At 34.3% G+C, this 15,293-nt stretch overlaps 1 protein-coding gene across 6 annotated transcripts in view; it reads left to right on the forward strand.

Annotated features, from left to right (window-relative positions):
- The window catches only part of Cbp53E (Calbindin 53E), a 155,397-nt gene that overhangs the window by 13,598 nt on the left and 126,506 nt on the right, over positions 1-15,293 (forward strand). Inside the window, exon 2 of one of the 6 annotated variants that reach the window (XM_070107830.1) lies at positions 2,836-2,859. The exons of 4 other annotated variants lie outside the window; for them this stretch is intronic. The gene's annotated coding sequence lies outside the window, so the exon portion shown is untranslated. Of the gene's footprint in view, positions 1-2,835; positions 2,860-4,205; positions 4,228-15,293 lie in introns of those variants that run through there. One more of the 6 variants, XM_070107832.1, reaches the window with a different exon arrangement.

Below are 15,293 nucleotides of genomic sequence, written 5' to 3' on the forward strand. Positions count from 1 at the left end.
TCTAAGCAAAAATGTGGCCGAATGTACTGGCAAACTAAATTTATATATTGAATAACTTATATAAGTTCAAAATTTAATTTCGTTATATAATCAAGCAATTGATAGCCACTTTCTCCTCTGAAAACGATGCAGCCCTCACAAAATGCCCTCATTGAAAAAATTAAATTCGCATTAGATTTTTTAACCTTGCTACAACTTTGTAATCTCGCGTTAAACCCATAAGTCCAACCCCTACTTTAATGACGGAACCCCAGCTATTTCTAATCCACCTACTTCAAAAGTTACTCTGTACAACTACACTAACATGCTTTTATTTGTGTGTCTGTGAAATATTTTTGGTTGATAATGAACTAACAAAAGAAGTGAAGTGTCAACTAGCGAATTTCGGTGAGACTCGAGCTTTCGTAGGAAGCTGCGTAACTTTTGATACCATTACAAGTTTAGTTAAGATTTAATAAAGTAACTGCCACTTGTTGTATGAATGAGTGTGTTCGGCATTTGTAGAGAATATACTAGCATAAACAATTGCGAGTATTATATGTAGTTATTTATGTATACGCATGTGCTATATATGTACAATATATATAAATAACGGCATTTGATGTGGTGTTATGCGCTAACTCAATTTAGTCAAGAGGCGAGACAGTAATTTTATGGTTGAGTAGCAAGCAACGAGCTTATACATAAATACGAGTATGTGTATGTGTAGTTATATAAAGCTACCCAAAATAACTGTGTGGGGAGATCAACACTTTACCCTCTCGTTTGTTAACTGTAGACTGTCCTCGAGCGTTTTCGCAAAATATGATAAACTACACAATGTCTTTTTTATGTTTTCACAATGTTTGCAGAAAGAGTTATGTTCGGATACACTCATACATATACTTATAATTTAATTAATTACACAAAATTCATTGCAGGGATGCTTGAAAGTGGGGTTCACCCTCCCATTTATGTTCTTTGTGGGTTTTGGGTTAAATAGACTAAAAATGAATTGTGTTTATCCTTTGATTGCATATGCGTATTTAGTTGACTTGGAGCTAATTAATGTACTCGACAGAAAATAAAACGAGGAGCCTTATTATTTAGTTACTGTTATCTTAAGTAAGCGAAAAGGGGTTATCAAATAAATACTTTTCACCAAAAAACAAATAAAGGTTCAGAAGTGTGACCTATTCTGCATCGAAGCATATTTATGATAGAGAAAATTAGTTTATTTGCTCTAACTGACACAACAAAAAAGTAAAATCAAATTCAAATTCACATGTGAACATTATATACAGGGTGGTTCACTAATCAGGCTACAAAAACAAACCGTAGTAAATTTTTTTTAATCCATTAAAATTTTATTTTTTTTATATAATTCATTATTTTTAAAAATTATGGACCGTGAATCACCTCCATGTTCAGCCACGCATATGCGATACCTAATTAGAAAATTATTCATTGCGGACTGAAGGGTTGAAGTCGGGATTGCCTCAATTATCGATTTAATGGACCGCTCCAGTTCAGTTAAATTTCTTAGTAGTGGTTTGTACACCTCTTGTTTGACATAACCCGATAAAAAAGTCTGGTACAGTCAGGTTAGGTGACCTTGGGGGCCAGCGGAAAATGGAGTTTCCTGATATTAATTTGTAATCAAATTTTCGTTGAAGCTACGCAATAACCGGTCTGACTATGTGTGCAGTTGCTCCATCTTCGGCGCAGTTCTGGGTAAAAACTAATTAAACATTTTTAAATAACGGTGCACAGTTTTCTTTAAAGAAGTGTGGCCCGACAATAAACCTTGATAAAACTGCGCACCATACAGTGACTCGTTCTAGGTGAAGTTCCGTCTCATGTTTGTTTGTTTACAATTCTTTTTAGATCAAAATGGGCCTCTTCAGACATAAACAAGCAGTTTATCAAGTTATTGTCTTCTTCGGCAATTTCAATAATTTTTTGGCAAAATTCCAGGCGAATAGGCAAATCTAAAGGATTTAACCGGCTTGTTATTTGAACTTTGTACGGAAATAGGTTTAAGTCATCATGAATAATCCGTTGTAATGACCGTCTGCTAACTCCAAGTTGCGCTGATAAGTTATGAGTCGAAACTCTTGGACTTGCCTGATTTGACGATACAACGGAAGCGATTGTTTCTTGAACACGAACATACGGATCTCGATGATACGGTCCTCTTGCGATACTTCCAGTTTCGGCAATCATGTTTACCAACCTCATAATGGTCTATCTACTTGGGGGAGTGCTGGCAAAATCCCGTCTGAATTTCCTTTGGATGGAAATGAGGGACTGCAAAGCACTATCCAAATTAGATATTGTATCCCAATCATTCCTTTTAAAAAAATTTAAATAATAACCTGCCAAATAAAAAAAGTAAGACCACTATTCACACAAAAAAAGTTATTACGGTTTGTTTTCGATTCTTGAGCCACCCCATAGATTAAGTAACATACTATTCAGTTCATAAGTGGAGAATTAAGAAATATTTTTTTAATAAAAACCTCTGTTAATGAGCGTTTTGCTACTGAATATATTTGTTTGAATAAAACTCGTTTTGAGACACTCCTTGCAATCTATTTGTGCTACTGTGTACTCTGCCGTTGACATAACTGGAAACTTTGATTTAAAGTTTTCCATTGTTTACATGTTGTGAAGTTTACAACTCAATGCATATTTAATCAAAACCCGAGTTAAATTTTTGTATATTGTATACAAAGCTTAAATCGATAAAAAAAACTCTTGGCAACAGTAGGGCCTCTAAATCCTTGACTCATCAGCAAAATTGAAGTTAAATTTTATGGCGATAAAGAAAATAATATTTACTAATTTTTGCAGGGTCCCCAATAATATCGCACATAGGTATGTGTTATACATACATTTATTACATTTACACATAACCCCATCACCCTTCGAATATTAATTTCAATTTTATTGCTTGGCGCACACGCTCACAAGCTGTCGCGATGTTGTTTCCGTTTGTACTTCCGCCTTCGAGCTGAGCAAAACCTTGTGTGCCTTTACTCTCCTTTTTGTCCACACAATAAAAAATTTCGATTATTCTTTTATACAATTTACCTGATACGGCTACGGTTGTATGCTCTTCGCTCGAAGTTCTTTCTACTCCTTGCTTACACTCATATTTACCTCGGTGAATTTCAATATTTCATTGCCAACTCACTTTTTGTTTTATTGTTGCTGTTTATTTCAACTCTACCCATTCTGTTTTGCTTGACTTTTCGTTTGTTTGTTTAGTGAATGTTGTTTTCAGTACTGTGGTGACTTTGTGTTTTTATTTTTCGTTAACTTTCCTTTTCTAACGCTTTGACTTGTTGCCTTTGTTGCTTTTACTTTCCGTTTATCATTTTGCTTTATTTGCTTGATTGTTAGTTGTTGGCGAAACAGAAAGAAATTTTCTATGCCAATTTTCGGGATTGCAATCGCTGCACTTCTGTGGTATCGAGTATCTGTAAGTCTGATCACAGGTTTCTATTAGAATTCGACAAAAAATATAGATACTCAAGATCTATATTTATACATTTTTAAATATGTAGTTTTCTAATAGATTCTAAATGAAAAGTTTAAGTGAATTGCTCACAATTTAAATCTAGTGATTTACTATTATCTAGTAGTAAGGAGTTTCTGTCATTTGTTTAACCCTTATGTTAGTACCCGGGTACCCACCGCGGTGTATTTGTGTGAATAGCTTAAAAAAATTCAATATTTCATTTTAAGCTCTCAAATCGTCGTTTTTTAACTTAAAAGAAAGCTATTTGTGAGTTCATTTTTTAAACTTTTTTTTTTCTACGTTGTTATTTTCTTCTTCTTTAAATTGTCACTGATTATTAATATTTGAAAATAAAATATACAAAATAATAATAATACTCAGATTGTGGGTACCCTGGTACCTGGTTGCTAAAAGACGTCGGTAAAGTTGGTTACTAACATAAGGGTTAATAACTCAATGCCTTTGAGATATGAATTCGACGGATTGTGAGCGATAGACTGAATATGACACTGACTGAGTAAGACACTTAACCACACTTATCGAAAGATAACTGTATTGATCTGCATCTTCTTAGCAATTTTTCACTTATAAACTTAAAGTTCATGCTCAGGAATTATTTTTATTTTGTTTTAGACTACAGGGAAGCTACTGATTTAATTTCCAGATACATCATGTACCACAGTGTGACTACCCAGACTCTTTCTCAAAAAATAATTAAATAGGTAATGAAAAATATGCACATCTATTAACGAATTAAATATAGATTTTGTACCATAATTTACTTAATATTCAATAACACCTTAACAAAAACACCCATTTTCAGTCTCCAGCCTCTATACGTCCTCATTATCAATTTCTGGCTTAAAGGAAACTTTTTGCGCCACATAAAATATAATTTTCCCCAGCGCATATTAACGTTTATAATAGTTATTCGTTTATAAATGCGACTCCAGAACATTTATCATTCACACACAATCGAGTGCCTACGAGGCACGTATTTACACACATATATCTACACAAATCCTTAGACGCATTGCTTTTCATACTCTCGGCAGCTGTATGCAAATGGTGAGCATTTTTCATGACTGTGTTACCACATTTAAATGTGTCAGTTAATCAACATAAATGCCAACATTGACAGCGACCATATTAATAAACACCGATGACAGGAAAAATGTGGCCACAAAACAGAAGGGAATACAATATGTTGAGAACAGAGCAGATTAATGAAGGGAGTTCCAAGGAGTAGAAAGGACAAGCGTTGGGATATCAAAGGCAATATGTGTAACGACATGTGTGTGCATGTGTATATATAATATAATGACAATTATGTCATATTTATATGACAGCTTCATCAACTGCGGAGCGGCAAAGGTCATTAATTTTGACTTCTGACTTGTTACGTATGGGTTTAAAGTAGCAGACTTGCTATACTTAATCGGATGGAAGCTGGAGCTGATTGAGTAAAGGTTTAGCTCTATAATATTATTTAATAAATTGATTCGCTAACTATCATCCAGTGTCAGCGTTTTCCTGATAAGAGTTTTGGCAGAAAGTACGTTCCCTGATTTCTTGTTTAAGTCTTAAAGTTGCTTGAAAGGGCAACGATTTTTTTCGAAAAATCATACCTTCTTATGAATTTTTTATAACATGGAAAACTTTGACAATAGATGCCCACAAGTGATCTTTCATAAGCCAAAAAGCTAGACAAATCAGTTTGAACTGGTTTGAGTGTAGTGACATGAATGGGAATTTTTTCTATGAATTAATTATTATAAATCGGAAAATGATAGATGTCTGATTTATAATTGTATTGAATTATGTGCGAGTTTGGATTTTCAAGTCTAAAAGTCTATAGTAGATTACAACTGATCCAAGTAGAGGTACTTTTTTTCAATAGCCTTTCCTTGAAATATTACGCATAAGTCGTGTCAAGCTGTTATATAATATTATTTTTGTTCAGTATTGTTTGGCATTTTATCATAAAAAGATTTACGCCTGAACAGCGTTTACAAATCGCTCAACTTTATTACAAAAATTCACGTTCTGTAAAGAATGTGTTTCGCGCTCTTCGTTCAACTTATGGTCAACAAAAGGGGCCTACTGAGTGTACTATTCGCAACACCATCACCCATCTTGAGACCCAGTACTTATTATTGGATAATTTTCGACCGAATGGACCACGTCCAGCACGCAGTGAAGAAAATAAAGCGGCTGTAGCTGAGAGTGTACATGAAGACCGTGGAGAGTCGCAGCAACTCGGACTGACGTATGGAACGACTTGGCACATTTTACGTCGAGATTGTAAATTGAAAGCGTACAAAATACAGCTTGTGCAAGGACTGACGTTTTCGAGTCAAATTTTAATCAGCGACGAGGCCCATTTCTGGCTCAATGGGTATGTAAATAAGCAAATTGCCGCATTTGGGACAAAGAGCAACCTGAAGAAGTTAAAAGCAGCTATTTCATCCAGAAAAAACAACGGTTTAGTGTGGTTTGTGGGCCGGTGAAATCATTGGTCCATATTCCTTCAACAATGAAGCCCGTGAGAACGTAACCGGCAATGGCGACCGTTATTGCACCATGATAATCGACTATTTAATGCCTGAAAATTAAGCTCGTGAGCTCGGCAAAATTTGGTTTCAACAAGACGGCACCATTTTCTACTAATCGCATCAATCAATGGATCTATTGAGTGTGATATCACACCGTTAGACTTTTTCCTGTGGAAATATGTAAAGTCTAAAGTCTATGCGGACAATCTCATTTCGATTCAGTCCCAGGAGCAAAACATTACGCGTGTCTTTCGCCAGTTACCAGCCGAAATGTTTGAACCTTGATATCGAAAATTGGACTCAACGGATGGACCATCTGAGACGTGCTCACATTTGAAAGAGGTAATCTTCAAAATATAAATGCCAAAGAATGTTCTTTAGAATGATTATTCTCCATTAGTTTTAGAACCTTGTTATCATTAACTCTTATTGAAGATATGGACTTAAGTTATAATGGTCTAGGGTTATACGAACAATTTTTAAATGGGGCGATAAGATGAATATGGATCAAGACAATCGCGAACTGAAATCAGAAACCATTAATATGGTAACAGAAAAGAGAGTTTACAGGATAAGCTGCTATGACCGATGTCACAAAAATAACAAAATTAGATTCATTTAACTTATATAAATATTTGTTATTTGGAGTATATCAACAATACAACGCGAAAAAAAGAGTTGGTTCTCTTTGGAATATATATAACAAATGTGGTATATCACACGGAACGATTATAGAATAAAATAGTACGCTAAAAGTTAACATAGTTAACATTCAACATTTCTGCTCAAAGGCATAGGAGGGTTTTTTGTTTACTAAAGTTTAATTTCAACAAGCAAACTAATATTGGTTAGATTAATAGGTCATGTAATCTTTGCACGAAATAGTAACATATTTGTTCATGAAATTTCATATACTTGTATGTATATACATTTTTTATTTCCCTTTCATTGACATGAAGCTCAACCCTATATTTTTCGTGTTTTTTAAATTGGTTTAGGACCACTCGTTCAAATTTAATGGAAATAGTAGTGACATTTTGTCAGCAAGTGTACTTATAAATAATGAAAACAATAATAATATCTCATAGTAATAATAATAATTTAAAAAAAGGAGGTGTCTTTTATATACTCGTTTGAATTGAAGTATATTTTTGTTTGCTTTTTATCATTCGTGGCGTTCCACATTCATTAACCATTCACATGCATGTCAGTGGCAAATCGATAATTTAAGGACACGTACAAGGTTATACGCTTCAAAACATTATTGTATGAGAATCAAAGGGAGGACAGGTACAATGTACGATGGTAAATAAGCTGACAACGTAACCGTTCATTAGCTGTTTGTTGTGATTAAAGGAAATGTTTCATTGAAATAGTATACAACTAAAGTCAGTGATTTTTTTATAGTAGAACATGTAAAATACATAAGATAGCGAAGGAAAGATGTATTTTATACTTCATTATATTTCTGACTGCTTTGAGTATTTTTGACTACATTCTCACAACATCAGGCTTTAATATCTTTAATTATGCTTTATTTTGTATTAAGACTAATTTTCCATCATCAGATATCTGATGGCGTCATGGAACAAAAGATCTCTATGACGAACGTAACCTTACTTTTGGCCATTCGTTATGTGGTCTACATAAGATTTGGCGTAATATCTATTACGGTTAAAATTTTGGTCAAAACAATTCTCGGATTTTTATGATGAGCAATGTGATTAGTTATGTGTACCAAGAACACGTTATAAGGTTTGTAATTTATTTATTCAATATATTGAAGGCGTTCTGATCTTTAGGTGCTTTCGGTATATTTTTACTCTACATCATTAAATTTGTTCCATCTTCAGAAAAGCTTGTGATATAAACATTGTTTACTAGCTCTCAAATTACCATAAGCTTATTTACCTTGTTAAGCGAATTGAGATCTTTGGATAAGATTGGATTAGAATCTTTAAACAGAAGGTAGTGGAGAGGCACAGGGGTGTAATTCAAGCTTCAAAGTCAAATTATATTCACCATGAGATCATGTAGAAATTACTGTAATTTTTTATGAAATTGAAAAAAAAAACGAAAAAACAAGAGATAATTTTAACTTCGCACCGAAACTATAAAACCCTTCACAAATGCAAAATATTCCATTGAAGAATTGGTTTTTGATCGGTCAGTTTGCATGGTAGCTATAAACATATAGTGGTACAATCTCAAAAATTCCTTCGGAGATTGTATTGTTTGCTGAAGATATTTTGTCAAACAAAAAGAGGTTTCCATACAACGACATGTTTTTGACCGTTCAGTTTGTATGACAGTGATCCGATATCGGTATCGATATCCGAAAAATGAGCGGTCTCTTGGGGAAAAAGACGTGTGCAAAATTTTAAATCGATATCTGAAAACCTGAGGGACTAGTTCGCGTATATACAATCGACGTTTCCTTCTGGGTGTTACAAAATTCGTGACGAACTAATTATTTCATGTTCAGAGTATAAAAAATATAAATAAATAAATTGCATACAAAAATACTCCGTGTTAAGTCTGCCTGCTACCAAAGTATTTAATGTAATGCAATTAATTGTTATTTCATTACTCACATTATTCAGGTAATCAATGCTAATTCAATGACTGACTAAATTGAAAAACCAATCGCAAATTAAATGTCAGCCTACACACATGTAAACCGAAAAGTGCTCCCGTCACGACAAACCGCTAAGTGAGCTTAACAATTCTGCCACCCCGAAGCCACATGTGGCGTATTTTAGCATTCGCATCACCTAACAGTTAGCAAAGTCAACGCTTGAATAGACAAGCAAAATCAGCAAAACGTGGCGGCGTTGAAGTGCTTGACTACCAAAAATAGAGAACTGACAAATTGTAATAAATAAAAATGAACAACTTTTCAATATGGTGACAGCTTATCATTTCTTTCTGGATCGCTAACTTCACTTCAAAATTGCTGTGTGTGAAAAATAAGTGAAAAAAAAACTTTCAACACAGCCATATATTAGGGAAAATATTCAGAAACATAGTTTTAGGCGTTTTACAATGTTTACCACAATGTTGGCATTTTCACGCTTTGCTTCCGGTGGTGTGTTATGCCCTCATGACCTACTCCGCCCCACTACACTACTTCACACATTCATACGCCTACAAGGCGACAACACAGTCGTGCCCACTTTAGAGGTCCCACTAAAATTGTTTATACTCGCATGAGGAAGTTGCTTTGTTTGTCTAGTCGGCACTGTGGACGATAACGATAAATTACTGGAAGTTATATTTTGAGGTTTTTATATCGGAGAGAACACAGGATCTTGGGTATAGATATGATATTTATACGTTGTTGTAAGGTTGTAAAAAACGTTGGTTAATCTCTTTAAATTAGGGAAAGAATTCTCACAGATTTTTGATTATATCGCATAGTTCTAGTGATGAGTGCTACTTGACAATATATATTTGGTATGCATAACATATATACGAAACCTGATAATTCTGACTAAAGCTAAACTATATCTTTGATCTCTGAATGTCTTCTTCTATCAAAGGTCAAGAGATCCATATAACTTGACTTCATATGTATGGTATACAATGTATCCTACGCTAAAAATTAACCAAATCTAAACTTAAAAATATACATATACCTACATCTTATGTATGAAAACCTTCACGAGAGAGTCGATAATACTTTAAAATGATCGAAAAAACGATTAATCTGTCTGCTTAAAGCAATTTGGCGGAATCGTTGTTATTTGAATTATTGATTTGGGGGTTTCAATATGGGAAGATGGGAAGAGTAAACCTACTACTACTCAAACTTATGCTTCTAAACAAACTCTCAAAGAGTTATTGACCATTGTGGCAGGGTTGAAAGCTCATGGTCGGATATAGAATTGGGTCCCTTCGTACAGATTTCTTTTGCAACGGATACAAGCTGGATCGGAAAAGCATTAGATTCATTATTATGCTTGAAAAATTCGGTAGAAGCGCTATTTTAGAACGATGTAAAGGTGTTATATGTCCCCTTGGTCGAAAGTTTGAACCTTTCTCTGTATGATTGACTTTGTGGGTTGTCCATACACGTCCACTTTGGCAGCCACCTAAAGAGTCACATATCCAGATTGATTCGAACAAATGAATCCAACAACGAATTTTTGATGAAGCTCGTCCATTGTAAATCACTGTACTCTCTTCGTTCTCGACACTACAAATATACAGACTTTTGTCCGCAGTTATTTCAAAGTACCCGCTTGTTGAGTTGTGTGTGCAGCACTTTTTTGTTGCCCCGTCTGCCCCATCTAACGGAAAGGAATTTTTGTTAAACAAACATTGTTGTTACTGTTTTCTGTTTACCCTGTGCTACTACGTAGTTTATTGTTTTTGTTCTCTTAGTTTGACGTCTCGTCGTTGGCTTTTTTATTGCTTGTGGCGGTTTCTTGTTTTCATCGTTTAGTTTATAGCTATGACAGGAAGTAGTAGCACACGCTATGGAAATTGTTGTGTTCGGGATAAGTTTTTATATGCATACTACATACGCATAATTCTTGTACTTGATTACTTTTAAAGTCCATATTGGAAATTAGTTTTATTCTTTTTTCATTGACCGAACACTTGTTGAGCGATTTTTTAAGTTTATTGGCTTTAAATTGGTTGCAAAAAGTTGTTTATCGACTTTTGCCGGTAGTCAAAGGATTGGATCTAAGTTATTCTCCCTATCAAGTATTGAACTTTCAACCTTACGACTATATGATCTAAATATCTTCAAAGTTACTATTAATATTCGGTAGCTAGTTTTAAAGGATTTAAGTGCCAGGCTCCATGAAAAATCACTACCCTAACTTCACTAAGTATTTTGAATCATCGGAATTCTCGAAAAAATTTAGAAAATCGTGTACTTATACATATGTGAAACAACAAAGTGATCTTTACATAAAAAACAGAAAGTGATGTCCAGCTTTTATGCATAATTAATACTCTAAGATCATAAAACTATTTCAAGTTTTATACCGTGTATAGTTTTCAGATCCGGAAAGACCGGTGAGATTGGCTTTATTGTTAAGTGATTTTTTAAATTAACTTTTGCGTAATCCAAACATAAAGTTCTTAGCTTTATGTATAATAAATTTATATCAGGCCATAACACCAGACTTTGCGATTACTTCTCCGAATTAAAGGCTATTAGACATTTTGATTAGACCAAACGAAAGTAAGAAATGTCTAACCTAATTTGAAACTTAACTTCAAAACTTTTATGGTACGGGCGAGTTAATATCGTTTACATGATGTGAGACAAATGTGTACTCTTCATTGATATTCTTAAGGCTAACTTGTTACATAGATCTCACTGCAATTTATACTAACTAGTGTGTTTACTTATTACTTTAGATCTAAGATAAGGTTGTTTTAATGTATTTTGTTTAATGTTGTTTTGATACATTCTGCTCATTCAGAGATAAGGTTGTTATACTCTCGCAACCTGTTGCTACAGAGTATAATAGTTTTGTTCACCTAACGGTTGTTTGTATCACCTAAACCTAATCGAGTTAGATATAGGGTTATATATATATAAATGATCAGGATGAAGAGACGAGTTGAAATCCGGGTGACTGTCTGTCCGTCCGTCCGTCCATCTGTGCAAGCTGTAACTTGAGTAAAAATTTAGATATCTTTATGAAACTTGGTACACATGTTTCTTGATACCGTAAGACAGTTGGTATTGCAGTAGGGCATAATCGGACCACTGCCACGCCAACAAAACGCCATTAAACAAAAACAAATAAATTGCCATAACTAAGCTCCGCAATAAGATACAAAACTGTTATTTCGTACACAGGATCACATTAGGGAGGGGCATCTGCGCTAATGCTATAATAACAAAATTGCCTGGAAGCAAATATTTTTAGCACTTCTATTGACGGTGTGAAAATAGTTGAAATCGGGTGGCAACTCCGCCCACTCCCCATATAACGGTACTGTTAAAAACTACTAAAAGGGCGATAAATCAAGTACTAAACCCGCCAGAGACATTAAATTTTATCTCTGGGATGGTATGAGATGACTTTATAGGAACCGCGTTCAAAATTAGACAGTGGACGTGGCACAGCCCACTTTTAGGTGAAAACCCATATCTTGGGATCTGCTTAACCGATTTCAACCAAATTCGGTGCATAACGTTCTTTTCATATTTCTATGTTATAGTACGAAAATGGGCGAAATCGGGCTACAGCCACGCCTATTTCCCATATAACACCATTTTCAATTCCATCTGATTCTTTCACTTTCCACTATGCATATCAAGCAACAATGATTATATCGGGGTAAAGCTTTGCGTGAATAATACGTTTAATGTATGCCACCTTGTGACCAAAAATTGTATAAATCGAACCAAAACTGTTCAAGCCCCTAAGTACTAAATATGTGAACCCCAGTGCCTATAGTTGACCTTCTACCGAAAATATCAGCCAATCCACAAAGAAATCTCAAACGAGTATACCATTTGACTTTGCGAGAGTATGAACTGTTCGGTTACATCCGAACTTATTTGTGATATAATGTGATAAGTAATACGTTCCGAAATCAGTACGAATTTTGTTACAAATATCGGGTATACGTAATAGATACAGGATATACTTTAACCTTAAAACTTTGAATATGAAAATAAGAGATTTAACAAGCTTATACACATAAATAACCAGAGTTAATATGAGTCGCAATATTTTTAAAGTATTGTATAAGGCCGTGGGACTACAGTTATTACTTTCTTTGAACTATAAAAGCATATGACACAATTTGAAGCTCATGGTGGAATTCAAAATGTTATAACATTTCCCAAAATGGTTTACGCATCTGAGTTCACTGGTGGAAGAGACAAGGGAATTAGGATTATAAAAATAGAAGTGTAGCGTGGTAACAACTTAACCTTTCTTGCAAATTTTGCCCACTCTATAAATACAGTAAGCATTTTTGTCAAAATACAGAAAAGTAATTACAGCGCCGCCTATATCGTTTTTTTTTTATAAAGTTCCTACCGCCCACAGATGGCGCCAGCTACTTATTTACTTTACCGTAAATCTCTACGAATTCGTAGCAATTCTTACTCGCAATTAAATTTACCTTGGCTGGTGTGGTGTGGCATGTCGAAAGTTTCAAACTTCGAGGAAGTTGCTAACATGAATTCCTAAATAGCTCAGCTATGAATACGCGTGAGCTGAAGTAGGCACGACCGTTGTGATGGAACGAATGTATGTCAATGAATTTCAGCGGCTGTATGTCAAGTCCATGCTTTCATTTCATTGTTTCAATTTTTTTTTGCTTTTGCTTTTGGTTTCAATTTTTCTGTTTTTGTTCACTGTTTTGCTTTTGCATTTACTTTTCAGTTTGTTTTATTTTTTGTAATTGTTTATGGTTTGTTTTTCATTTTCGTTTTACGCTGTTGTGTATTGTTTTATAGTGTTGCATGCAACCTGTCGGCTAAATTGAAAAGCTCTGTACAAAACTGTTAAAATCGCTGTGTAACATGCATAAGCGGACAATCCAATATATACGAATATACTTAAATAACTGTAATTGCGTGTATTTGTACTATGTCCGTAAGTGGGTGAAAAACCGTGAAAGCAGGCAGTTCTGCGCATGCTAACGACAGTCAGCAGCTCGAATTTGCAAAGGGTGGCAAGTGCCTGCTTAATTGAAATTTAGATTTAATTATGATAACACTATTTGTTCTGAGAAAGTTACATTTGCAATTAGAGACCTTTATTGTATTTGACGTTTACGAAGATACAAATGCAGAGATTTTTGTATTTTTTTTTTTTATCGTTGGAAAATTATTTCTGTGTTTAAAACTATATATATATATAATTTATACTAGTAGATCCGGCCACGTGTCTGTAGCTATGGTATATGTTAATTATATTATGGTTATCCATTAATAAAGACGAAAACGTTATTGCCGGTATAATAATCCAAAAGATTGTACTTGAAGTTTAATTTGAAAATTATTGATAGAATTATTTGTCGATGTAAAAAAGGAATGAATTTTCAAAATTAAAATCCAAAATTAATCTTTTTGGCCTTGAGACTTTTTTAAAGTAAACTGTAGCCTTCTGAAGACTAGTTTGTTGGAACAGGACCATTTCTCCAATAAATTTTCCAGTCAAAATGGGTGCTTCAAGAATATTTGCGGTGATCCACCAGTATCGCCGAAAAGTTTATCGTTGCCATTTATATCTTGCATTGTTTTATACAATGTTTTGAGGGATTGTTGAGGTTTTATTTCTTTCTCGGCCTTTGACATTTTACGGAAAATTATAATAAAAATTTTTCTGTTTTTGAATTTTATACATACATATGCTTTTGTTCAGAAATACCTATATTTTTTTTATTATACATTTTGAACTCATGCTTTCGGTTAGATATATTTGTATGTGTATATATTTATACTCTGAACAGGGTTTTTTAAGTTTGTAGCATCCAGAAGGAAATGTCGGAGACCCTATAAAATGTACACATACCTACATACATGTAAATGATCAGCATGATGAGCTGAGTTGATTTAGCCCTGTCCATCCGTCTGTATAAACGCGAGCTAGTGCCTCAGTTTTTAAGCTATCGATCTGAAATTTTGCACCTGTCCGTTCCTCACTAAGAACCTGCTTATTTATCGGAACGACCGATATCGGCCCACTATACAATATAGCTGCCATACAAACTGAACAATCGGAATCAAGTGCTTGTATGGAAACCTTTATTAATTGAAGTAATATCTTCACGAAAGTTGGCATTTCCTAAGGCAACAATGCTATTTCCGAAGAAATTGTTTAGATCGGATCACTACAGCATATAGCTGCCATATTAACTGAACGATCGGAGTAAATTTCTTGCATCGAAAACTTTTTTATTCGACGAGGTATCTTCACGAAATTAGATCGGAATCAAGTTATTGTAAGGAACCTTTGTATCTGTGAAGGGTATTATAGTGCCACCGAAATTAACGTTTTTTTATTATTTTTATACTCTCGCAACCTGTTGCTACAGAGTATAATAGTTTTGTTCACCTAACGGTTGTTTGTATCACCTAAAACTCATCGAGTTAGATATAGGGTTATATATATATAAATCATCAGGATGAAGAGACGAGTTGAAATCCGGGTGACTGTCTGTCCGTCCGTCCGTCCGTGCAAGCTCTAACTTGAGTAAAAATTGAGATATCTTTATGAAACTTGGTAGACATGTTTCTTGAT

Source organism: Bactrocera oleae, chromosome 4 (assembly GCF_042242935.1).
Source record: "Bactrocera oleae isolate idBacOlea1 chromosome 4, idBacOlea1, whole genome shotgun sequence".
Classification (NCBI taxonomy): domain Eukaryota; kingdom Metazoa; phylum Arthropoda; class Insecta; order Diptera; family Tephritidae; genus Bactrocera; species Bactrocera oleae.